The sequence below is a fragment of the Lonchura striata genome, chromosome 2 (genome assembly GCF_046129695.1).
Source record: "Lonchura striata isolate bLonStr1 chromosome 2, bLonStr1.mat, whole genome shotgun sequence".
NCBI lineage: Eukaryota > Metazoa > Chordata > Aves > Passeriformes > Estrildidae > Lonchura > Lonchura striata.
The window spans coordinates 8,096,696-8,123,350 of record NC_134604.1 but is presented as its reverse complement, the minus strand read 5'-3'; the positions used below and the strand labels follow the sequence as shown (position 1 = coordinate 8,123,350).

The window sequence follows — 26,655 nt, the reverse complement described above, 5'->3', positions numbered from 1 at the left end:
AACCAAGAAGTTGGCAAGAGAAATGGGTCTTGTTGCTAGCAGTAGTAGTAGTCAAGGGGAAAAAAGAGAAATGAATCATTAATGATCATCCATAAGACAAAGAAAATTATCCCATGATACTTGACTCAGTAATCCTAAAAGTGCTTGTACTTATGTGTCTTAGCATCTTTGGAATAACAAAGTCCAAGGAGTGCAAATATTAGTGTTCATTTGAAACTGCACAAAACCAGTTCAAATTAATCCAACAGAAGAACATGAAGGAGAAGGGAATAAATACACAATGTAAAGCATAATATAAATCATGTTCATAATTGTTCACCAGATAATGTTTGCCATGTCTGAAGTGTTGCCTTTTTGCTAATCTATATATTTTGCGGGCTAAAATGTATTATCTAAAGGTAAGCCAGCATTATATACAGAAGTTCAATGGCATCCACTTAAAAATATTACTATCAGTACATGGAAAAATGTAAGTCTGTTTATTGCCAGGGTTACAAATCACAGCATTTTGAGAAATGCAATGTATTCACAATTTTCAGTAGAATAAATACGATGCACCTTTAGGTGGTACACATCCATGAATAAAACATTGCAATTACATTCATCAAGTGTTAGGGAATGGTTGGAAAAACGGGCTAATACACAATCTTACAGAAGTCCCTCCTCTTCCATGATAACCTCTCTGAAGTCTTTATGGGCATTTGTATTCAGGAAAGCATTCAGATTTGCTTTGAAAGTAAAGGTCCTTGTGTATTTCTCCATTCATGTACCTCTAATTAATAATTTTCCACAGACAGCTTCTAGCAAACAGGATGCACCTTCTAATAAAAGGATGTCCCAGTCACCTAGGACTGTGACATCTTTTTGTGACATGATACCCATGGTGCAAAGCAGGAGCTCAGGACAATTTAGTAGTTTGTCCAATTTTGTGCTGGATGTCATTGTCAGCATTGGGATCAAGGGATGAGCCCTCTGGTTTGCCAAAATGATGACTAGTCCAAAACACATATTTATGAAAGTCCTTTCTGGGCAGTACATGAAAGGCCTAGTGCTTGTGTTCTGAGTTAAACAGCCCCATCTCACAGTTTGAAGTCTATGTATCACGTTGGAATGTGTTTTCTCTATCAGTGTGATGTTTTCACATTGTGTTTTATAATGTAGTAATTACACAGCTTGCCTCACAGTTCTTCTTGAAATTAATGCATCTCTTGTATTTAATAATAACACACATTTAATAAGACTATTTCATTGTCATAAATATTAAAAGCTACATAATATATGCACATATAAAGACTGCAGTAATGAAGGTGTTTAAAATAAACAACACCAATTGAAATTCAAGTGCTGAAGCTCAGTAGATTCTGAAAGTAAAAGTAGCTGTGCAAATAAAACTAAAATTGACTTTGTTGATCTTCATTGTCTAAGTGAAGAGGAATATGGTATATGGACAAGGAGGAGGAGCAGTGATGGGAAGTCCAGACTTTTCTCTTTAAATAATCTGCAGCACTGACTTTCCATTAAGGCAGCTGAAGAGATGCCCTTGCCCACAGTATTTAACTTCACCTGTTCTGTATCCTCTGTGCCCTGACCCTTTTTCTATGGAAAAAAACACTAGACCTGGCCCTAAGTGTTCCAGGCCCATCTTGGGAAGAACTCTGCTGTGGAGGGAAGCAAGAAAATGGACATTAGGCTGTTTTACAGGCAAGCCCTGAGGCTGCAGGGACACCAAGTGTGCCAGGCACTGCTGGACAAATCCCAGCCATCCTGGCTGGAGCTCATGGGCAGCTGAGCATTTCTAGACACAGAAATGTGTCAAAGAGTTGTCTCAAAGAGACAACTTTCAAAGAGACAACTGAATTATGTAAGGACATGCAGAGCCGCCCAGGATAAAGGAGACTCAAAATTGGATTAAATCAATTTTACTTCCACTTGCCACAAGGTATGAATGGTATGTTCTACACCTTAGGAATAAGAAGTTTAAAGTATTTATGTGAGCATTGTTCTTTTAACTCTTTAAAGGATGTGGTAAAAAACCCTATGTAATCTCAAATTGCAATATTCGGATAGGAATTTTAACTGTGGGGATAATGTTTGACACTTGCGGAGGAATGGGTTTAGCTATAAAATTCTCAGTTCAAGTTTATAAAACTAGTAGAAGTGCAGAAAGGTTAAGATCAAAAAGTGCCCAGGAGTGTGGATTTTTATTCTGATGAGTGACTTTGCTTGTTATATTTGGATGCTAATGTAATAAAAAGGTCTTAATCTCCGTCGTTTGTGAAAGTAACAATACCTCTCCCTTCTTGTATTAAAGAAATATAGTTTTTTGAATAATATGATAAAGTTTATAAACATTTATTTATATGTGGCCATGTTTTAGTTTCTCTATCGACAAATGAAGGGTAAAGACTCTTCAGTACTGAAGAATTGAATAGAACTGTGACAAGTTTTCAGAAAGCTGCTACAGATTAATCTAGTGATGTATATTTCTGCACAATAGAAAGAAATAGAGGCTGGGAATTAGAAGGAGGCTCTATTTAAAGTAAGATGCTGAAATGCTAATATCATACTTACCAGGTCTTTTTTTTTTTAAATATATTAATTCTTCATGATTCTATTAGCTCTTTTATTTGTGCCTTTTCTTTTTTAAACCAATTATTAGTAAAGAAAGGAAAAATTAATCAGTCAACATAATATTTGGACTTCAAAAATTTTCTCCACAGGAGCAGCTGTTAAGGAAGTTAAGTAGTCACTGGGGGAGAGGAAAATCCTCATCATGGAGTGAAAATGGCTGGATGACAAAGTCTGGAGTAAAAATATATAGTCCTCCTCCACTGTGACTGAAAGATTAAGTGGGCTGCTATCCACTGCTTCATGTTATGATGTTTGTTATTTAAGACATGGAATAATGGAAAGCAAGTTAGGCAATGAGATGAGAGCACCTGCAAATGTTACAATTAGCTGGGTTACTCAAATCCAAAACACACTATGTGGGGAACTTCAAAAGGGAGCCCTGAGATCTACAGCAGTGGATGACATGATGTCAAACAAAATTCAACAGTATGAAAGCTAGCAGGCATTGAAAGAAGTAATTTGAACTATTTATGACCTCTTTTGGGTTCTAAATTAATTTTAAAATACCAGAAAAAGAGATCAAGTCATTGTGGACAACTCAATAAACCCTGTGATCTCTCTTAAAGTTTCATCAGCCTTTCCTGTCCCCTTATGATTTCTCCAAATTATAGGATCCCCTCACAACAAAACAAGAAACAATGGCAAAATGTCCCTGTCTATGCAATAAGCTACATCCAGTACTGCTGACAGTATATAATGCAGCATCTTGTCTTATTCTGACTGCTGTGATAGAGAAGAAATAAGCAACAGAGGAAGAAAATAGCCTATTTTTAATAAATATATTGTGCCTCTTTCTAAAGAAGAATGAGCAAAGATTTGGCAAAAGGGAGGAGACACAAATTTTATCTCTGCATAAATAACATATTTTTTCATCAAACAGGTAACTAAATGCTAGCCCATGCAGGAAAGTTCCAAACCTGTAGGAGCTTACATTTGGGATTTAGATGTGTAAAGTCAAATTGAGATGAAAGTGCTTCTAGTATCAATTATTACAGGGTGCTGAGCATCCCATAGAGACTCTTCTTTCCCAGAAATCCAGAAAGGAGAGTGTCAGTGAAAGTCTTCATTGAGCCCTTCTGTCTTGCTGTTCCCTCTGTGGGGCAAGATTCACCCTGTTTATGCCACTGCTGAAAGAGCTGAGGGATTTCTCAGGACAGTCCTTGTTCCTTGCTTACATTTTAGTTATTACTTAGCACAGCTGAGGTTTACAGAGTTATCCCTGTAATTAACCTGACTGCATCCTCTGCATCTGCTGGGCTACATGTGTCTCCTTCCAGCCCAAAGGTAAGGGTAATAGTAAATCTCATATGCTATAAAAAATTAACTGCACAGTTGTACAAGAACCATGCCAATGTTGCCATGGACAGTCACACACCCACAGCAGGGATCTTTACACAGTGTACCTCCAAGCAGAACACGTGGGAGGAGAGGAAGGAAAAAGTAAAATGAGCATCCTCTTTTTTTTTTTAGTTTTATGTACAGAACTGATTAAAATAGATTTCAAAGAGAAAAGTTCATTGTACAGTTGTTCAAACAACTGTGCTTTTAAAAATATTTGGAAAAGAGAGGATTTGCAGAAATCCATTAAAAGGTGCTCATTAAGGTGATTCATTCTGCTGATGGAACTTCTGGTGCCAAAGATTTCCCAGGGGCAGAGGCAGGAGGTCGGATGCTGTCCAGGGGAGTGGCTGAGTCCCTGTTCCTGGAGGCATTTTCAAGACATGGAGATGTGGCACTGAAGGACATGGGTCAGTGGTGGACTTGTCAGTGCTGGGTTAAGGGTTGCACCTGGTGATCTTAAAGGTCTTTTACAACCTAAATGATTCTCTGATGCTGATTCTATCTTCTTTTGCTAAACTGGTTTGAACTGAGTATGAGTTGAGCACGTTGACTTATATCTATTCTTCAGCATAAAGAAAAGGTCTATTTTTACCTACTGTTACAATGCTGTCTCATATTTTGCCAGGTTGTTCCATATCACAGTTGCAGCAAAGAATCTCACTAAAACTCCAGATCAAAGAAATTAATTGAAGCATTTTCACAGTTACCCTTAACTCCAAGGCAAATCCATGCACCACTCTATTCTTTGTCTTCTTTTCTGTTTTCTGGTAGTTTTGTCTTGTCCTATGTTCTTTTACATGCTTGAAAATTCCCCTAAATTACTAAATATTTTTCAATATCAAAAGGTTTCATCATTCTTTTGTCATTGAATAGTCCTCTTCATCTGTAATTACTTCCTGTTCTCTTCTACAGTTCACAATATTTTCATATTCTCATAAAACCCTCAATTCTGTGGAAGGACAGGTTGCAGAATTCTCACTGTCATGTTGCTGTTGTGAACTTCTTTCAGTCCCTACCAAGGTAGATGAAACCTTGAACTGCAGCCATGCTCTGAGGTGCCTCCTCTCTATTGATTCTCACCACTGATGTCACTCTGACTTCCTTATTTTCATATGAAAGCCCATGAGAACTAAAGCTAAAAGTGATCCCTGTTGCTTTGTGAGCCAGTGAAGGATTAGTCCCTGCTCATGTTTGGTGTAAGTGAGTTTTGTACATGTTAGCCATTATCTTGAAGTAGTGTTTCATTGTGAAAAAGAATTCCTTCTTGCACAACAGGAAATTTTTATTTCTATTTCACTTCTACATGGGACACTTTATGGAAAAACTATATACTTTTTCTGTGGAGGTAGTGCCCAAAAAAATACTTGTAGCTGTTGTGCAAGCGCTTAAAATATTGGTTGAAAATAAAGCCTCTCTCGACAGTTCTTCTCCAGACTATGTTGGCCTAATAAAAACTTTTTTTTTCATTTTCATTTTTTTTCTCCTTTTTTTTTTTTTTATTTTAAATACCTCCACATTATCAAAGTGTTTTTGATAACAGGATGGCAAGAATGGGAGGAGCTAATAAAAATTCATTTGACTGGCACATTTCATTTTAGGCTAATTTTGGCTGTACCCTCATAGCAAATGGTAAATGAGAAAATATTCTCCTACATTTTGTTTGCATATAGGTTACATCAGTGGAGAAAATTCATATAGGAAAAATGTGCAGTGCAAGTTTGTTGTTCAGTGCCAATTTAGGTAAAATCTAACTGTAGTCCTGAAGCAGAGGAGTCAAACAACCTTAATGAATTACATGAGACTGGGTTTATACAGAAAAACCCTTTACTTGAGATCCCTTTGCTTGAGACCCCCTTACTTGATTTATTTTGAAGTGAAAAGGTGGTCTGTGAAAGAAACATTATTGTTCCCTCAAGTACCCTTTGGGTAATAAGCTGAAATATTACATCAGTTCTGTGGCTTTCACTCCCACACCTAACAAGATCAGATTTGAGACTCTTACAAATCAAAAGAAAATCCTTATTTTAATATTAGACAATGAACCAAATCAATTTTGTCTCTTAAGAGCAGCATATAGCCTGGAGGAACTTAAGAGTGAGAGGAGTCCAAGATTTACAATCATGAGCACTAATAATCATACCAAGAGTCCAAATAAATGAATGGGGAGTGTCATTTGATACTGTTTCATTTGGGTTGGTTTTTTTCCTTCAAATAGATGTTGGTTTCAAAGGAATGCAATATAATTTATTTTTCTTTCCCTAAAAATGATAGAAAAAGTATTAATAAATTAGATTAATAATGAACAGAATATTTTTGGTGTGTCTTTACCCAAAAAAATCTGGGAATCAGAGTATGAGTTCTAAGACAGTTTTAGAAGCAGTTTTCCTTGTGACTAAAGGGAAACTGTGTGCTGATGTAGTGTAATTTGCTGCACATTTATGGAGGTGTGAATGCCAGGCATTTAAAATTAAAAGCTGCTGCTATGAGTCCACTAGCTAAAGCAGTGACAGGAGCAAAGAAGAAAATTTTAAACAACTGAAAACTGCAAGAATTGATGGAGAGGTAGAAGTTATAAATCTGTCCTCATGTATTGTTTGCTTCATGCTTTCTGATGCTTCTCACTGAATAATGAAAATGTCTGTTGACTTATCTGCTGAATTCTGAGAATGAAGCAAGTATAAAGGCAGGCTGAAAAAATACAGTGCTTCAACTTGCTTTTGAAGAACTCTGATATCATCAAGGCATAAGAGCCCCACTTTCCTATGAAAAAAGACCACATGACACTTCTCTTGCAGGTGGATTTAGGAAAGTAGCCTGCCACTTCTGCATTGCTTTGAACCACTTCATATATCTGGGGACTTAGATATTTGGCTAGATTACAGGTGTTTGTTTTCAGCCTATGAAGGCTGCAGTTACCTAACTAAAATACACAGAAAATTTTGGTAATTAATTTTTCAAGTAACTATGCTTATGGTGTCTGTACCCTGTCCAGAGGTATAATGTTTCTGTCTAATAAAGGAAACTTATAAGAACTCCTACTATAAGGTTCTTAGTTGTTGGCTCAAGGCTTTATGAAGAACTTCTATGCCTCAGAAATGTAGCATATATTTACTTAGCATCCTGTACATTTTATTATTGGAGTAGCTCTCTTTAAACTTGTCAGCTGTGTATTTAATGACATGTGGGTCACAATAGCTTTTAACTATGTTTATTAGACTCACCTAGAGACAGTATCTTCAAAGTGGCTTTCTGAACTTTCCAGATGTAGTTGAAATACATGATCTTGTCATTAGGAGTTTATTTATAACTTTTCTTACTTTGCAAAGCTCCCAAGATAGATTCCAAGGAATCCCTGGATAAAGAGAAAAAAAAAATCCAAATAATTAAACACAATTTCTCTTGGTTAGCTGTTGTTGTTGGATTTTGTTGGCTTTGCTTCTTTGTCATCTGGGTAGCTGCACTCAGCAGACTCCAGAGTCTGACTGTATGAAGCAGTTCCCGTTTTGGTAACAAGAGATTGCTTGCACCAGAGAGCTGATGTTCAAAGGCAGTGCACTTACCACTGCTCATGCTGAACAGAGTGTGGAATTTGACCTTTATGAAAGAATTGCAAAGATGCTTTGAAATCCCTGTAATGGTATCCACAGAAAACAGAGAGGAGCCAGGAACAGGGAGGTTTTAGTGGGTTTTGGAGAACAGCATGTTATCCCGCTCCCTGTCCTATGTACCCTCTGCCACCCTTCAGTTCCTGAAAAAATGTGACTGCAAGATTCTGTGATATTTCATTTTTCTCACTTGGAGTCTCTCTTAATAATATACAAACCTGTTTCTTTTCCTTATAGTCACCTCACAGTCTTTTGTTAGAAGGATCATCTGTGCTTGTCTGATTCAAAGGAAGACCTTTGGCATCTATTTATATGCAGTGTTGAAGACAGGATGCTGAGCGAGAAGGCTCTTGGATTTAACCCATTAAGGCCATTTTTATGCTACATAAGGGATTGAGAGTTACATTCCTCATATTGCTGATTATCCTACAGACATCTCTCCTGCTAGATTGGAAGCATGTATTTTCAAAGTGTAGCACAGCTTTCTGCTCTTCCTGGAGAAAACTGGTGTATTAAGAAGGGTTTGCTCAATGTCCTTGTGTTGCTATCCCAAACTGCAGTTTTGGATCCTGGGAAGGCAAGACTTTGTACAGATGGATTTCACAAGGGAAACTGTGCCTTTCAAGCTGCCATTGCGAAGAAAATGTAGAAAAGATATCTGTATTTTCTGATGCCTACATGTCCCTAGGATTATAAGGACATATTCTTTTGAGGATATGCAAATGAAGTGTTTGAGCCAACATTATGGGTCAAATTTACTTTATTACAAAAGTAGCTATGTTTTGGGGGCTATTTTAAGGGTAAATGAGCACGGACGTGGGAAGTTTCTTTTCTGTCTGGGCAATAATTCTTTAAGCTGCCTGGTAGCACAGGTTGCTGGTCTCTTCCAGCCAGCTGGTGGGTTCCAGGCAGAGTCTGTCCAACACTTACGTCACATGGAATCCCCATGCACTTGCAAATGCTCCATCCCTGGAGAGGCATGGGCCTTTGGGGGCTGAAATGCTGTCATTGCACTGAGATGTTCTGCTTAGGAATTCAGGGCACAACATAAACCTAGCTGTGGATCGTGCCATTCCACCTTTTTTTTTTTTTTTTTTCCCTCCTTTTCGTAAGTCCTGGATGTGATATGTTTCACAATGATATGTTTCATCTTATGTTGTTGCTCTCAAATTGCACGTGTGAGAACACAGCATCTCGGAAGAGATTTACAAACACGGGTGGGTGACTGATGGCACTTTATTTGTGAAGGAAAAGGCATATGTTTGCCTTGTGGTGTCTGGATCAAAATCCAATGAAAAGAGGACTGACTTCATCAGTAATAGGCGTGTTATTTACCCCATCCCCACCCCCCACTAAAATAAAAGACAAGAAAATGCTGAATGCTATGTGGAGATAACATACAATTTATTGATTCTCTCTGTATGCTTTATGGCTGTAATGGACTTTATGAAAACCCTAAGCCTGTCCATTTTATCTTTGTAAATAATTGACTGCAAACACTGCTATAAATAGGGTAAGTGGAATGAGATTAATGCAAGGAGAAGACTGTACAAGTAATTATATGTATATAGTACATTTCAGCCTGTTTTGGCAAAGTTCAAATACATTTCTTCATAGTGTCTGAAAATTAGAGATCTAATTCTTGGCTCAAGTCTGTTGTCACAACTACCCTTAGCTCTACTGTAATTTGCATTTCAAGTGTACTGGAATCTCTGAGCACCGCCTCTCTGTGTTGTATGATTACTGTTAATACTTGATTTCACAGTTATTTACAGCCTTGATGTATTGCTCGACTGTTGCTAGTATCTCATTTACTATTCTGACCACCCTGAGCAACCCTTCTACATGATACTTCCTGGAGTGTCTAGTCTTTTATCCCCTGGCTGTAACTTCTGATTTCTCTCTGGCTGTAAAACAGTCTCATACCTTTGCATCAGAAAGTATTTTTACTTTTGCGTTGCAGAGCTCAACACAGATACCAGGGAGCATAGCAACACTACTTCATAGTCAGAATAGGGGAACTTTATTGTCCTAAGGAGTTGGCTTGGAGAAGCCCAGGTTCCTCCAGCTCCTGGTTACAGCTAGGTGCAAGGCCACGTAAATTCTGCCTGAGTTCAGGTTGCCACTGAAAGAAGAACTCCATCCTCTTGCTAGTGGCATTTATTTCCCCTTGGCTTTTTGTGTTGGCATATGACTGTTAAATGAGCCAGATAAAGGATTGATTCTGTTGCAAACTAATCTTGTATTTCTTCTGATTTGCTTTTTGGGAGAATTCCCTAATGTGCTTTAGGATACAGTTGTGAGAGGCAAGTGTCAACATTAACAAGGTGGAGGAATAAATGACCCAGCTCAGGAGGGAAAGCAGAAAGAACCACCACTACAGGCAGATGTTTTGATTTATGGTACAGGTTTTGGTCTACACACTCACTGGGAAATGGCAAATGGGAATTGCTGCCTTGCATGGGAGCAGGAGTCTGCCAAAAAAGTGATTGTCAGCATCACTCATCTTCAAATGGTAGCAGGTTCTGTGCCCCCATTCAGTTCCTGTTGACAAGCTCTGTGAATACATGAAGTTTGGCACTCTAGGCTTTGTAAGCTGTTCATCCCTGCTGCAAGTACCCAGTGGTACAGGTTATATAAAGTACTCTCCACAATTTAAATTGGTATAAGTAAATGCCTTATAGAAGATAAGCATAATTATCCAAACCCTTAAGTAGGAACGCTCATAACATTTGCCAAACAAAAATGCAGATAATTGGAATATCTGGCTTAGCACATTCCGAAATTGGCCTTTGGGATCTTAAAAGCTCTGATTTGGTCTTCCTAGTTTGGTGAGTTGGATTTCCACGTAGATCTTAGGTTTTAAACCAGATAGATATTGAAATCTCCTCAGGATCTGCTATGGGAGTTATATTCCTAGACAAATCAGAATACTATCTCTAAAAGAGTTAAGAGAAGTCTTTTAAGTAGCCAAAGGCAGCTAACAAAAATAGGTAACATTTCTCTCCAGGTTATTTTACTTTCCCTAGACTGTCACAGGCCTCTGAAGGGTGTATTTCAGATTGTGACTTAAACTTACCCAAATCTAACTTACCTGAAAGCCCAGGCAGTCAGGCAGAAAACAGGCAATGTCACATCATGGATCATAGATGATGTCTGAACTGAATAATAGATCCTGACAGAGATTTATTTTCCATTTGCCTCTTGAATAAAATAATTTTGGCAAGACAGAATCTGAACTACAGAGGGCTGCTGCTGGTGAAACAAAAGAAATGGGTGGTAAATGAAGTTTATACTGTTAAATCGGTATGGTGATTTTGGCAAAGTTAATCATGGCAAGCCCTGCAGAGCCTCACTCACTGGGGTCTGATGGCTTCTGTTCTGACAAAATTCACTTCTTTTGTGACACTTACATTGGTTATCAAGCAAAAAGTCAGCCACAGTTACAGGTAAATACACATTAGGAACTGAAGTGAGAAAGCTTTCCAGAAACACAATAATTAACTGAAAACTAGCTACCTTTAATTTTAGAATATTTATGTGAATCTATACATGTTAGTGGACAGAAATGCCTCTCTAAATACTCTGAAGTTTGCCCTGGAGTGATGTAGTAATTACCTGGATATGAGTTGTGCATGTTAATTTCTGCAGGTGATAAATCTGGTTTATCTGGCTTTTAAAGATATTATATTTTCCTTCTTTATTTTTTTTTTTTTTTAATGCTCATATTTTCACAACAGAGCACAGACAGCATTCTTATAATTATGAGTGCAGGCAAGAGTTGACAAGGAGAAGCAAGAGCTGAAGGTGATGTAGCTTCTCAGTTAATCTGTGAGGAGAGATAACTGGCAATAACATGAAGTGCAGCGATGTGGCCAGAGAGGCAAGCTGAAAGGATACTTTTATCAGCATTGTTTCAAAGCAGCTATTACAGTAAGTACTAAAAGAGGAAAAGAAGCAATCATAGTAGTGAAGCATAACTGAATTTTGAAATGCCTTTTAATCATGTGCAGGACAAGAACAACATCTTTACCTGAGCAACTGGGGCATGTTCTGGATGTGAAAGCTTACCTGCTTTCAATAGAAACACAAATACATAGAAAAATTTTGGTTGAATTTGAAATTGAGAGCATGTGCTTATGAATTCCTAAATAAGACCCATCATCAGAACTTTCAATGTTTCAAATGCTTTTCATAGTGGGGCCTGGGCTAGGCACAAACCCCTTCCATTGTCAATGTGTTTGAGTGCTTGTTTTGTCTGAAAAGTAATCAAAGATACAGATTATATGGGCCTTTAATATTCATTGTTATTTACCTCTGAAAGATTCTGTTGGTTTGCTTTGCACTTGCTTTTGTAAAAGAAATGCTGCATTGTAATCAATTTGCTGTGTGCAGTTTAAAATGTCAGGGACATTTCTGTTATTTAACCTGCAGACTCCTGCAGTATGGGATGAGGCAGGGTTTTTGAAGTAAGGCTATTTTAAGGACTAACTTCTAAGAGATTTCAGGTTCAGCATATCTAAATACAGTACATCCTTTCTTATTGTTTATTTTCTTTTTAATTTAAAGTCAAGATGCATTTCAGGCAGCAGCTAAGATGCATTGAGTTACTTCTTTTTTTCATTACACTGCTATTTGTCTGGTCATTCTTTTAAATGTGGTAAATACACTATTTACTCTGATCACTTTTGAGTATTGACATTGTTTGAAAATTCATGGGAAATACTAAATATTTCTTTGTTATCAAAATACATATTTGAGTGTAGAATTCAATTAAAATGCCATAATCAAAAATAGTAAAAAAGCAAACTGCTCTATGCACTAATTTAAAGAAAAAAGTTTTAAAATGGAACTCTGTGGAGCTTTCGTAGATACATAGGCCTCTCTTCACTGTTGGTTGAGTTTATTTAAAGAGCTTTTCTAGTCACCTTTGAACCTAAATGATTTCTCCAGATGTACAGAAGTGAACAATGTAAAAATCTTGCTGCTTCAGCAGAACAGGATCCAGCTGGCAGGGAACTGGATCTGCAAGTCATTGGTTACAGCTGTGTTTCGATTTATGTGATGGTTGAAAAAATAAATTACTGGATTAAATGGCTAGAAAGAGGACTCTTTGTTTAGCCCTTGTGTGGGGACTGAAAGTGTTTATGGTGCTGTTTTCTTCAGAGCCTTTGCAAAGTTAGCTGGACAAATAGACTTATTCAAAACTTGTCTGAAATGTTGTGCATTCAGCTTTATTTCTTTACAGAAGAAACTGTATGTTTTTGTATAATGCTGTCAGCCAGCAACCATTCTTAAGGTCTCTTGGCCTTTGAAAGTGGCAGTAGCATTTTAGCAATGTCTTGTAGGCACTGCAGTTTATCACTGGAAGGCAGTTTCCTTTCATTAAAGGTTTTCAAATGCACTTCTTGGCATGAACACAAATGCATGTAGGGACTCTGTCAAACTCATAACTTTTTAATGGGTTTAATATTTCAGCTTTGTATACTGCTTACCTTTTGCTCTACATAATAGTGCTGATGTAATTGTAAAGTGGGTGCATAGTAATTTACAGAGCAGGCACAATGAAATCAGAAACTAATGCCAAGTGTTTAGATTATTGCATATCTTATTTTCATGTTCTAATATGGTGATTATGTCTTATTATCTGATATCCTGATTCTGCAAAGATATACATGCTTAATTTTACTGAACAGTTCCATATCACTTGATAGGACTGAGAGGTGCATAGAGCCCATCACAGCTTTGTTACCTATTTTGATAAGAAATGTGTTGGCGTTTTTAAATCTTTATATGATTAGGGTCCTTCAAAATCTCACAAACTGCTTTTTCTACTGCAGATAGCTTGGATTGAAGGAGCTGAGATGTAACATCTTCCAGTGAAGTCCCCGCTCCATTGCAGTCACTGGGCATTTTGCCACTGGCTTCTCTTAGGATACAATTTCACTTTTAAGTGTATTTCAATGCTTTTACTTATAACCAATATCCCAAGACCCACAAGTGATTTTTCTTAAGTAAACAGTTGCTAGTAGTGCTAGTGAAGTGATACACTACCAAATGTGAACAAAAGATTTGATATTAGACCAACAGGAGTTTTGAAGGTTTCTTGCAGGAGCTATGGAGAGCAAAATAATAGCACAGAACTTTCAGTCATGGCAAACAGTGAGCTTATAGTGAATTTTTTAAACATTTAGCTGGCTTTCAGCATAATAGTTTGCAAAGCCAGGAGCTTTTCAGCACTTATATCTGTTTATTCAGCAATATTTCCTAGTAATTATTTTAGACTGAACATTAGTTTCCTTTTACAGTTATAAAGCAGTCTGTAGCTGTAGCTGAGTATCAGTTACATCTTATTTATTAAACCATTTCTAAAACAGTGCATTAATGTGGAAAATTATGGTTGTGATTAGATCATAATGATTGTTGTATCAAGATCTAATTACTTTTTACAAAACAGTTTGCACAAATGGTTTTCAAAAGATTGCCTTTTTAAAATCCTACAAAGCGCTGACCAAGAAGAGCTAAATACCAGAACAGGAGTTCCAAGGCAAAAGCGAAATCAAACAAGTTGGCCAAGTTCCATCATAAGCCACCCTCAGAAATACCAGAGAGAGGCTTAAAATATTTTAAATAGAATATTTCCCCTCCCCCCTTTTCTTTTATTGTTATCCCCGAGCAGCATTATTACATTAAGAGCCATGCGACAGAAAGTCGTGGTGATGCAGAATAAATAACCATAATGTATCAAAAGCAGACAAAGGTGTGATTGATCTGTCTGGAATTGGCAGACTCTTTCGCTGTGTCAGGCTGTTTCTTTGATCAATGAAGGTATAGCCTCTGACCTTTAAAAAAAATCAATGAGATTGATTGAAAGGAGAGAGAGAACTATGAGAATGCAGGATAGCTTTAACCTTCACTGTCTAGAAAATTTAAAATATTCTGGTTTTGCAGGCATTGAACATATTTTGTATTTTCTTCTTAAAATGCTTTTCTTTTCCCCAGACTGCTTTTGAAACCTCTAAAAACAAAATTGCAGAAATGTGGTGTTTGAATGTTTCTCACAAATGTTTATCTTCAGATTGCATTGTTAAGAAAATAGGTATTTTATCCTACAGCAGAATTCTGTACATTCTCGTAGTGTTTGCAGCATGTACCAAATGCCTTTAATTTCCTTTTAAAAACTCTGCCTTTTATGTGGCAAATACACACCTCAGACTCAGTGCTCAGAGAAATGGTTCAGGTCATTTCAGAAACATTATCCACCCAAATAAAAGGACTTGTATTGCCCTATTTCAGGATCAGGCCCACTGGTGATTGCAACAATAGTGTGTAACCAGCATGGAGGGGTGACTTTGGGAATAGACAGCATATTTTGGTGATTTAGTTCTATGTAGTATTGTGTTTCTATCAATTATATGTGTGTGTGTCTGTGTGTGTGTGCAGGTATATCTACAGGTCAGGGAACAGTAAAAATGCCATACTGGAAAATTTACTAAGAGGGATTTTTAAAATAGTGCTTGGCACTTTACATCTTTCTTATTGAGCAGACTGCAAATGCAGACCTGGCAGTTTAGGCAAAACCAGGTTTCGAACACTTGGAATTTCATTTTACTACTGGGCCTTTTCTTTCTTCACATTCTGATGATGCTGTATTAAATAGTAACACAAAGCAATTAGTGAAGTAAGTATAAAAAATATTCATAAATAGAAAAATTAATTCATTCATAACTTCATGCTCTCACAGCTCAAGGAAACATAGGTCAAAAAAGTATACACATCACAGTGGTTTGTTTTCACAAATAACTACTTTTTTAATTGAAAGTGTTGGCAAAATCAAGGTCTACTGAATAGAATTCACACAAAAAGTAATTCAAACTGCAGTAATTTCTGCTGTCATATGTCTGTGTTTTAATAAAGGGCAGGTAAATCGACAAGTCAGCAAGGAGATGGCATAATAGCATTTCTTGAGTAAGATGGAGCTTGTGCAGGAAGAGAAAGATATTGCTGTTTCTCTGTAATTTTATTTCTGTGATTTCCTTTCAGTAATAGATTGTGTAAGTTATATATATATTCGATACTTTATGATCAGGTGGGAATTGCAGCTAAGTTAAAAAAGGCACTCTTACTAAATTACAAGATGAATTCTGGATGTAGCATTTCTAAATAACAAAATAGAAGGGTGGATTTTTTTTTTTTATGGTAAATCTGAGACTAGATAGCTGTGGGAATTTTCTGGGAATTTATCCCCTTGCTGTTCATCAGTAAGGTGAGAAGGTGTTAGGGACAATCATACAGAACTATGCTCCAGGTCATTCCAACTAGGCACATCATTCTAAAAGTGTTACTCTTCTAAGTCATTTAAATGCTACATTAAGAGAATATTTTTTATGAATATCCTTTCCATTTTCACTGTGATGAGAAAAAGAAAAGGGATGAGTGTGTTATGTCTCAGTTTGAGCACACTGAGGATATGAAGATGAGAACTGTAAAATCAGAATAACATTTGATAGTAGTGCATTTCTCTCTTCCCTTTAGATACGTTCTGATTTTGCTGCAATGGTATCTAATTCTTCTCATCACATTCTCTTAACATTACTATCTGTTATTCCAGAGAGTCCTTATCTGTCACACAAAGTTTGTGTTAATACTGCAAATCACCTCACTCTTGCTGTTTAAGAAACAAAAGCCTCATCCTGCATTTGAGCAGGTTCTCATATCTGACATGCATGTCCAGTCTCACCTCTCCTCCCTCTCCGTCCAGAAGTAATAGTCCCGAAAACGTCTTCTTTTTTCTTCTCTCTCTCTTTTTATTTTTTTTAAATTTTAAAATTTTTGGGTGCTTTCAGCAATGGCTGCTCCCCTTTCTGTTCCTCACAGACACAAACTGCATCTTTCCAGTGTGGATGTGGATGCTGTCCCCTTGTGGATGATGCTTACAGTCTGAGCTGCTGCCTGCAAAGCTGAGCAGTGCCCTTCAGCCAGTTTAAGGTGGTGTCTGGTGCAGTGCATTCATTTAGCATGACTAAAGGACAAAATTAAGGTTCTTTTTGTTTCTCATCCCCCTGCCAGCTACAGCTTTCCCAGAAAAGAGGCAAAGCTGAGGTCATTTTTTTTCCATCTGTGAGGGGTCAGTGACTGCAACCAAGCTGTTCCTGGCTGAGGTATAAGCCTGTTAAAAAACACCTATATTAGCAGCTGAATCATTTTCAAGACCAATTTTTTATATTTCTACTAATGAAAACAGCGGGTCATTAAATCCAGCAGTCGATCTCCAATTATAACCTGGTTTGGATAGCATGGAGCCCTGCCCAGACAGACCCCCAGCCAAAGCCTTTTGCCTCTGTTTGCTGCCCTGTCCCATACCCACTGCTAGCATCTCTAGGAGCACAAATTCCTCCCCAAAATACCATTACCACAGCTAATTCTGCTATTTGGTATTCTCAATGCTGCCTGGACTGGGGCTGTGCATTCAGTCCAGATGAGAAGCAAGTCTATGGTTAAAAAAGGTGTGGTTCTGCTTGGAAGCAGAGGCAGTGTGTACAGGCAGTGATGTATGTGCAAATGTGCCAGGGTTTTCTTTTGCTATTATTATTTAAGTCTAACAGAATAACTCAGACTTAAGAGACCTGAATTCTGGATGCCTGCTACCTGGATTCTTTCTTTCCTCCTGAGAAAATCAGAGACAGATATGTAAGAATTGCTGGGACATTTTTTTGAAAAGCTCTTAGATCTTTTCTTGCACAGGAATTAAAAAAAAAGTTTAATTGTTGACATTTACTCTTCATAGAGTAAATAATAATTACAGGCAAGAATTTAAAGTGGTTCTGCTCATATCAAGCCTGATGGTTCTTTTCTCCTCGCATTGCATGAGGATTTACTTACTGTGGATGCAAAATGTAAATGATGGGCAATTCTGTGAAATTCAGACATGCACACAAAACTGTCTTTCCAACTTTTTCACACTTACCTTCAAACTGAAAATGGATTTTCCTGGTGGCTGAATAACCAGAAATGAGTTGTTTCTAACTAGGTTGAGAGGAGGAGGGTTCTGTAATATTGGATTAGTGAAAGGAGTGAACAGCTTCAGTTTAATTCAACTAGTCTTCTATTTTTTAATCTCCAAGGAAACAGCTGAGTTGAATGTTAATTAAACAGCAGTCTTTGATCCACCCAGCCACTCCCGGAGGCATAATAATAATATATAAGTGCACAGCAGCTCATATATAATAGGTACACTTAAAGGAGTGCATCTAATCTCACCATATTCACATTTTAAAAATTTCTTGCTGACCCACTCTGATATTATTTTAAATAGAGAAAGGAAAAAAGAGGAGAAAATGCTAAGCTAAACTTTGATGGTCTGAAGGTAGGGCAGCGGAGCAAGCATGAGTTGCTATTATGAGGATGTATAAGGGTTAATGATTAGAAGAGTGGAATCAGGAAAGACCTTAAGCCCAGATCTATGACAGTGGTAATTGAGCTGATTGATTACGACATCTCGTTTCAGACGACTATTGATTTAATCTAGTCTGCAGTCCCATTGGCCCCAGAGGTGCTCCCGAGTGAGGCTCAGCACTTGAACCTGGGTACTCTTCCCTACTCACCGTCTGGATATAAATTTCCAGAACCTGCAACCATTTATAATTTTCACTCATCTTCATCCCTTTATTCAGAAGCCTCTAATTTCATCAGGCTAATGTTTTTAACCATTGAGGGAAGAGGCACAGGGAAAATGAAGTGGCACGGACTGAAAAGGGTGTGTTTTTTTAAAAAAAGGCAAGGCAGAGAGCCGGGGCTCTGTGGCCAGTATTTGCATCTGTTGTCTCTGATTCGCAGAGCTAGCAAAGGCTGCTTTTGGAGGCAGTCCACAAAGCTGGGCTATCAGTAGGCAGTTTGCTGTACGCACACGTTCAATTATTAAAATAGTAGACGTTTTTTTCTTTCTGATAGCCATAGCGAGGTCATGACATTAATTTATCCAGGGTATTGTGGGTAACTATACAGAAAAAAAAGCATAAAGGGCACAGATGCTGGAGCAGCAAAAAAATGGATGGGTCTGAGCAAAAGGAGATTAAGAGGCGATGACCAATCTAATGTACGTATAGCAGTAAGAAGCCGGCATCCGTCACAGACTGTTGATGGCAATAAGTATTTTAAGCCACGCTGTGCATGTGGTAATTTTTTTATATATATATATACCTCAGTAACTGCTAAACTGAATGCTGTAATCCTGTATTTTTTCAGTTTCCCAAATCTGATTTTGGTCTTGTTTTTGTTGTCTCATGCTTGGCGTTCTTCGCTCGCTCTCTGTACGTGGGTGTGTGTCTGTCTCCGTCTCTCCCTTTCTCTGAGATTACAAACTTAACTGTTTCCTAATTGTCTACTTTCCTCCATCCTTTTCCTAAGAAATTAATCACCACCATCACCACGACTGGTCCCAAGCGCGCACTAACTGGGCTTAGGGCGTGTACCTGGCGTTTTGGCTTCCTTCCTTTACTCTGGGGCTGTGTGGTATTTTATTTTGGACCTTTCCTGCAAGTGGATGCCCTTGCCGTTCACTGCTGCTGCCGTAAGGTTGCCAAAAGGCTACCTGAGCCGGGACTGCAGCGCTGCATCCTGGGACCTGCCCGCCCGGCTACGCTGAGAGCTTCCACAGCACCAGGCAGCTCTGAGAATTGGCTGGTGAATTGCGTATCACCTGTCCCCCCCCTCTGGTAAATAATTTCTATACCGCGAATCACAGTGGTGTGGTATTGTCTGGAAAAGTAATTCCCAAATACTGTTGGCGTAAAAAAGGGAAAAGCCGAAAGACTGTCAACACCGTAAGCCATTAAAGTCCCTTGCCTTAAGAACAAAGGAACAAGGTAAAAATGCACACAATGATTATGCTCTGTGGATTTTCATAGCCTGTCAGAAAACTTGTGCCTGTGTTTCAGTTATCAGCCTTTGTGCTTTGTTTTGTGTTGTATATTTTCTATTTGCTTCTTCAGTTTCTGTGTGTGTGTATTCCGTGTGTGTGTATGTGTTCAGACTTCCCTACCAAAACGGAGCAAATATCATACAGAAAAATACACAAGTGGGGCTCAAACATGCATTTTCAGTACTCAGTGTGGTGGTGCGGGTGTATTGCCATTGTTCTCTTGCAGTGCTCCCTTTGATACAAGCAGTTTCTATTTTTTTTTTTTTATTTTATTCTAACTAAGAAGTTTAAAATAAAAGAAAAGAAAAAGAGGAAAAAAATTGCTTAGTCCAGTTAAATGCCAATTGAAGCCCAGAAACTCACGATTTCAGCACAGTGAATGGTGATTCAGACCCTGGCAGGGTTTTGGCTATGAGACAATTCCTACTTATAAAGAGTACAATGAAGGGGGGAGGAAGATAGCATTAATTTTGAGGAAGATTAATATTAGTCTTTTAATGTTCATTATTTTCTGAAGAAGTGAATCCTTGTAGCTTTTGAGACCTAGTGTGTCCTTCCCACTGGTATTTATTTGAGCAAAGGAAAAAATTAAGAAGGCGTAGAATGAACTCCTAAGACTGTTCAAGAATTACTGGCATTATTTCTCTCTACATCACGTGTGAGCCTGGGTTGCCTGCTATTCCTGAGGCAGAGGATCGAGGATGAAAGTCTGTGTGTCAGAGCCTGTTTTCACAACTGCATTTGGAGATCTGTCTTATTGATTAGGAAAAAAAGGGGGTGGGAATAGGAGTGTGAGGTGAGGGGAGGACCGACTGACTACTGGCTTATTGCAGCTCAAGACATTTTCTTCCGGAAAGATGTCAAACAACTGAGACACAGCAACAGAGGAAGTAGAAAGGTGGAAAAATAAGAAGAGGGACCCTTTGGAAGAAATGAAGGCATTCCTTATGAGAGCCTTGAGGTTTTTTTGTTTTTTTTTCTTCTAACATCTGACCCACAAGGGCTAGAGTGACAGCGTCATGCAAATGCTGCAGTCCAGCAGGTCTGAGAGAGGGTGGATGCTAGAGAGTGAGTTAATGTTAATGATGAGTGCAGTGAAAATACCAGCCGATACCACCCCCTCCACACACAACTGCTCTGAGTCAGCATCCGCTGCTTTGCCGTGCCTTTCTGTGCGTGTGTGAGTGTGTGTGTGTGTGTGTGTGTGAGTGTGTGTGTGTGCGCATGTGTGTGTGTGTGTGCGTGTGTGTGCTGTGACCGTGTGTGTGCATGGAAGGTAAAGCCAGTCAGTCAGTGAGAAGCAAAGGTACGTTCGAGAGCAACTAAAATCTGACTGATTTCCATCTTCAGAGCATCAGATGTATTCCCTAAAGAGGATGGGTCTATACGGTGGGGGTGGTATAATTATGTTAATGTCATATTTATAGAGGGGAGAGATTTTTCATTCTAATTATTGATTTGAAAGCTGTGGTCAAAATTGTTTGTTAAATCATGATCAGCTTTAAAAAAAGAAATTGAATGAAATCTAGGGACTGCTATACATATATCTCTCTCTCATATATATATATATATATATATATTGTTTCATTTAACTATTTTGTGTCTGAGGCATAACTGATTGAATGGTGCACAGTGACAAAGAAACGGCTCTTATATAATGTTGCATTATATCATCAGCTGAAATAATATTGTAAATAATCCAAAATGTTCTGAAATCTGAAGTAGCAGTCTGGAGGGGAGGGTGAAGGGCAGGGGTGGGGGTGGGGGGCACTGGCAAATCTTTTCTTCGGCAGAGCACTCTGTACAGCTTTCTTATAAATGGATGGTTCACCTGTTCGACCAGCAGAGATTCTAATTCTTCCCCCCCTCTTCTCTTTTTTTTCCTTTTTAAAGCTGAACGGCTTCCCGAAGAGCTCTGAGTTTTCTATGCCAGATTCTGCTCCAGTGGCTAGGACCTTTATGGCTGCTGTTTCTTTTGCTCTGGGATATGATGGAGGGAAAAAAAAAGCCACGATGGATCCTGTCCCTAAAGTAGAAATTTTCTTTTTCATTCTGCAAACAAGGATAAAGATCGGAGGAGAATGAATACAAAAGTAATTCAGGATTGTGGCTGTGCCATTAAAAGTGTTCGGCTTCAGAACAAAAATATTTTGGAAATCCGAGCAATTCTTCTTACTGTATCGACAGTATTTGAAAGTTATGTGTGCTTTGAGTAATCTGGTTCAAGTGACAACAATCTCTGCATGTCAGTGTTTTCTGCAGCTTATGGAGTGAAGGCTAGTTTTGCCATTGGAAAGGAAGAAGCTTTTTCTTGCAGTCTGTAGAAGGATTAAATGTTGAACGTGGGGAAGAAGCAAAAAGTGAATACACACCCAAAGGTTATCCTTGCATCGTGAATGGGTTTAAAGTACTCTATAACCCAGGGCCCACCTGAACAGTAGGACTAAAAGTATACTGGGGAAATATTTCCATTAGAACCCCCTTAACAAGCATTTAATCCTTCTTTCAGGCATTAAGGAAATAGAATAAAATTGTTACTGTACAAATCTGCTGGAAACAGATTTTAACCTGTTTGTAGACACTTCCCTCTGATGCATTATAGTAGCATAGCTACTTGTGAGACAAGGCAGTGAAGATTTTTATCCTGTGTTCTTTGTTTTTTCCTTTCAAAAGTTAAGGACCATACTCTCAGAAAAGTCTGTTCGGTCAGCTGATACATTGTTTGAATGTATGTATGCATCTTGCCTGCTTATTTGATCTTTTCTGCCCCCTACTTGAAACTGTGGTTTGTTTATTTGGGGGGAAGGATGTGGTGTTGATTTGGGGGGGGGGGGGACGGGACATTGGTTTTAGGGTTTCTTTTGGGTTTAGGTTTTTCTTTCTGTTTAACAATAGCAGGGAAATTTTTGGTGACAGCGATTATGACTACTAAACAATTCAGTTTATTGGAAGACGAATTCTTCTGGACCATATCGGACTTTTCCTAGTCCCTGAGACCCTAACTTGTGAGGTTTTTTAGTAACAATCACAAGTCAGGCTCTTGGGACCTAGGCGGAGGGGAACCAGCAGCTTTGGACTGTGTTTGTTTCTCTGCAGACTTTAGAGAACCAAAGGAGCTTTCCTTGCCTGGAAGGGTAAAAAGGAAAATATATCTATTTTAAATGTTAATCATCAGAACTGTTCCTAAAAAAAAAAAAAAAAAAAGGAAAAAAAAAAAGAAAAAAATCCAAACAACTGTTACTCATTGTGCAGCATTAGGATGTTGCATATTTATATGTTTAAAAAACTGGACTTGATGTCTTGTAACATTTAGGACTATAATTTAACCTGAATGTTAGTTTGCATGTAAAAACTTCACCAAACAAGAAAAACAACAAAAACTCCACTCAAAACAGATACTAAAATATATAAAAGGCTTCCAACCATAATATTAATACTGTTACTATTATTATTATTGTAGACAATTCTGATAAGTAATTACCATAAAGTATATATTCATTCTTATTGTTACAGCATTAATTGGCTTTTAAAACATGAAACATAAACACTGATGTCTGAGGCCTACAAAACATTCATTCTATTGTTTGAATAATGATTTCAGTCTACAGGAAAACTGTTGCTTAGCTTTTCCTGTAACAAGGAACAAAGAGTATTTTGTGCTTAGTTGTCATCCTTTTTCTTTGTCCAAGTGAGAACACACTCTTGTCACAATTTGTCTCTCTTGTGACAAATTTGTCATTTAAAATATTCTCTCATTTAATTTCTGTTTTAGTCTGAAAGAGAATATTGGTTTAAAAATCGTACTACAACATTAACATCCCTTTGCACTCAGAAACATATTTCTTGTACCTGTTCAATTCAAAGTAAACTCACAATACTCTAAGCACCAGACTCAATTTGTAACTTCTGCATCACTTCTTATATTTTTATCTCTCTGAAAGAAAACCAGTGTGAGCCGTAGCTTGTCCCTCATGTGTTAAGTTCTTCACTGACTTTGCATGAGGAGAGTCTCAAGCACATGAGTTATTCTGCACTGCTTATTTGTCTCAAACATCTGATCTGAAACACGTCATCTGATTTCTATTTCTTAATATTTTATAGGTGAGTTAGTTCTGAGTCATTTTTCTCTGTTTCCTGTGTCTAACCAAGATGCTGCAGGACTTTGTTGATACATCAGACTTCACTGAAACAAAGGCTTCACACAGATCAGGCATCTAAACTATCTGTTAATTTCAAAAGTGATATTTTGGCTGCAATATATTTTTTCCACTTGTGTGGGAGGAATTGTGTTTTATTGTAAGCATCAACACTATTGTTAAAATAAATTGTTCTTATCTGTTAGTATAATACTTTTTCTTCTTGTCTTGTTTTCTTAAGAGGCAGAAACTATGCTCAGTACATAGTTTTCAAGTTGCTCAAGATATAATTAGTCTTTAAATAGTCATAAAAAATATTGCCTTAGCAATTACAATGATGATACAGTTCCTGTAAATATGTAATTCGTTTCTTCGTAAACTGTCAGTCCCACATGCTAAGAACACCCAAAAGAGCTACTTGCAAACATTTAGATACAGAGGTAACCTTTTTAACACAGATGTGATATTCAATGTTGACTTCTGTTTAGGCAATATTGGAAGAGTAGATCTGAATGTGTATAGGAAAGACTATAGCACCAGGTAGGTGCTACACTCATGAAGCACTTTGTTAGGAATTTACATATATTCTGTAGCAGCTTTCAATACTGAAAACAGGTTCTTTAAGATACTGATCAGGTGAACACATATTCTGTTCATTCAAGCTGTATAATGAGATAAAGCTATATTGTGTGTTGCTATATACATGTCAAAATACAATTTAAATTACACATAGTATTTAGAGTATTTATCAAAATAAAAGTCCTTATAGATTTAATCAGCTGTACGATGCACCCATCTATGCATATTAAAGATTATAATTGCATTTATTTCTCGATCAGCAAAATTTTCTTGAATGAGGATAGTTCACATTCAGCATTCTGAATTAATTTTGCATTTAACACTGTATGTACAATGAAGGTGAAACTGTGGTGTGAAACATTTTGTCTCTGTCAGTCTGAAGATTTCAACTATGCTCTGCCCTGCATTGAGAGTGAGAAGAAAATGAATCCTTAGACACCTCTGCCTGGCGTATTTGGTGCTCCAGCAGAAGTCGTGAATACGCAGTTCTGCCTCTGATTCCTGCTTGAACTGGGATGGCTCCAGTGGCTCTGCTCTGCCCATCATACTCACTGCTGCCCCTTGCCATAGTGATGGGAAAGCTGGTGCACTGCCTGCCTCTTTTCCTGCTCCCTCTTCTTCCCCGGTCTCAGCACAGCCAGCCCAGCCTCAGGTACACAGGTAGGGCAGAGGTGGATGGAGGGGAGGGAAAAGCAGGGTCTTCACTCAGGCAGAGTTTCCACCAAGATCAACAACGTGTTTCCGTGTCCTGGAACTATGTGACAACACCTACAGAGACCATGCAGGAAGCAGTCCCATTTACCCAATGACAGTATATGAAAGTTGTCTCTATTAGCACAAATAAATAGAAAGCATAATCTTCAGTATGCTATGCTTAGACATATGTGCAGAATTTTGATACATTTCTATATATAAGAATCATATATTTCTATACAACTTGATGTTGTTTCAGTGCAAAAAGCATTTAAATGCTCTTTAATAAGTGATTTCGGAGTAATCAGCTAGTGCTACAACAAAAACAAAAAACAAAAACACAAGCTCTTGCAAAGGGGGAGGAAGAGAGAGAGAGAGAGAGTGAAAAAGATGTGTGGTGCATACAAAAAAGGACTGATATTAACAATTCGATGGGTTGCTAGTTGGTAGAGCAGACTGAGCCAGACGCATACATTAGCGGCTGTCTGCTGCTGATGGGAGCCTGCTCAATGCGGTGGAAATGAAGGATCACCTAGGCGCTGACACCAGCTTATTTGTACATTTTAATTTTAAAAAGGAAAATCACTGTTTCACATAAACATCTTAACCCCTACATGATTTTGTTTTTTCTTTTTTCCTCCCTCATATTGTTTGCTAATTTACTGTCAACTTAAAGTGCTGTTTAGCTATAGCCCAACAAAACATCAATCAAAAAATAGAGGGAAGTATTAGCTTCTCTTTTGTCTGCCATGTACAATTGAGTTATTATTATGATAATTGTCTACTTTAATTTTTAGTCTTCATGGGAGATGCAACAATTTCCTGGAGCTTCATTTTTGAGGCATTTTAACTTTCAGCAATATACCATTTAATCTTTCAGCCAAACAATGCAAAAAAAAAAACCCTCATAGCTCAAGCTGGTGTGATTTGATCAATTCTTTTCATTAACCTGAAAGTCTTTAGCATCTTTGTATAGTATTACATATATGGGACAAGATTTCTTTTCCAACCATATAAACTCTAAGATCCATTAATACAGTGTTGAAAACTGCTACACGAGTCAAGGGAATTCCAATCCAAGTTAATTACTGTTGGAATTAGAGGGAAGAATATTTTACTTGAAGTTGTATAACAAGAATCTACAATTATCACATTTCAGGGCATTGCTCTATTCACTTGATGAAAAATGTCAATGAGGTTTAACAGAAGATGTTCTGCATTTCCGTGGGTAATGAAAATCGGCACATCCACGATAAGCTAACACAACATTTTCAGTGTGTTAATATGCAGCGCAGCAGAAATTTCTGTAGGCAGTAAATGTAGCCATCATTTTGATTCACCCATGTGATGATTATGCTCAATTCCTGACTAGGTACATAATTTCACACTGAAAAGCAGTCATCTCCTCTTAGGGACCAACTGTAGCCTACAAAAAAAAAAAAAAAAATAAAAAAAAGAAAGAATGACTGCCATCTGAGTCTGAAGTCTATAACTAGCTAGATAGTCACACAATAGAAAAAATATATCTGAAATACTATAAAAATGCCAGCTGAAACTGTATCACTCAATTAAAAGTTGATTTGTTTTACTACATTAATTTAAAGTGGATTTGTCCAAACAATGTATCTGAGGCATTCATCACCTTGTTAAGTTTTTTCATTGTTTGACGATTATAATAGGCATCTTCCGAGTTTGTTGGATGCTGTGTTGCTGCACTGCTTGGCAACACTAGAGTGATTCTTATGGGGAG

General features: G+C 37.8%; 1 protein-coding gene across 1 annotated transcript in view; it reads left to right on the top strand.

The window, feature by feature from the left end:
* Positions 1-23,844, top strand: part of LOC144248939 (uncharacterized) — a 141,592-nt gene extending 117,748 nt beyond the window's left edge. The window contains exon 8 of the mRNA XM_077790950.1: positions 21,391-23,844. The gene's annotated coding sequence lies outside the window, so the exon portion shown is untranslated. The remainder of the gene's footprint in view (positions 1-21,390) is intronic.
* Positions 23,845-26,655: the final 2,811 nt, after the last annotated feature.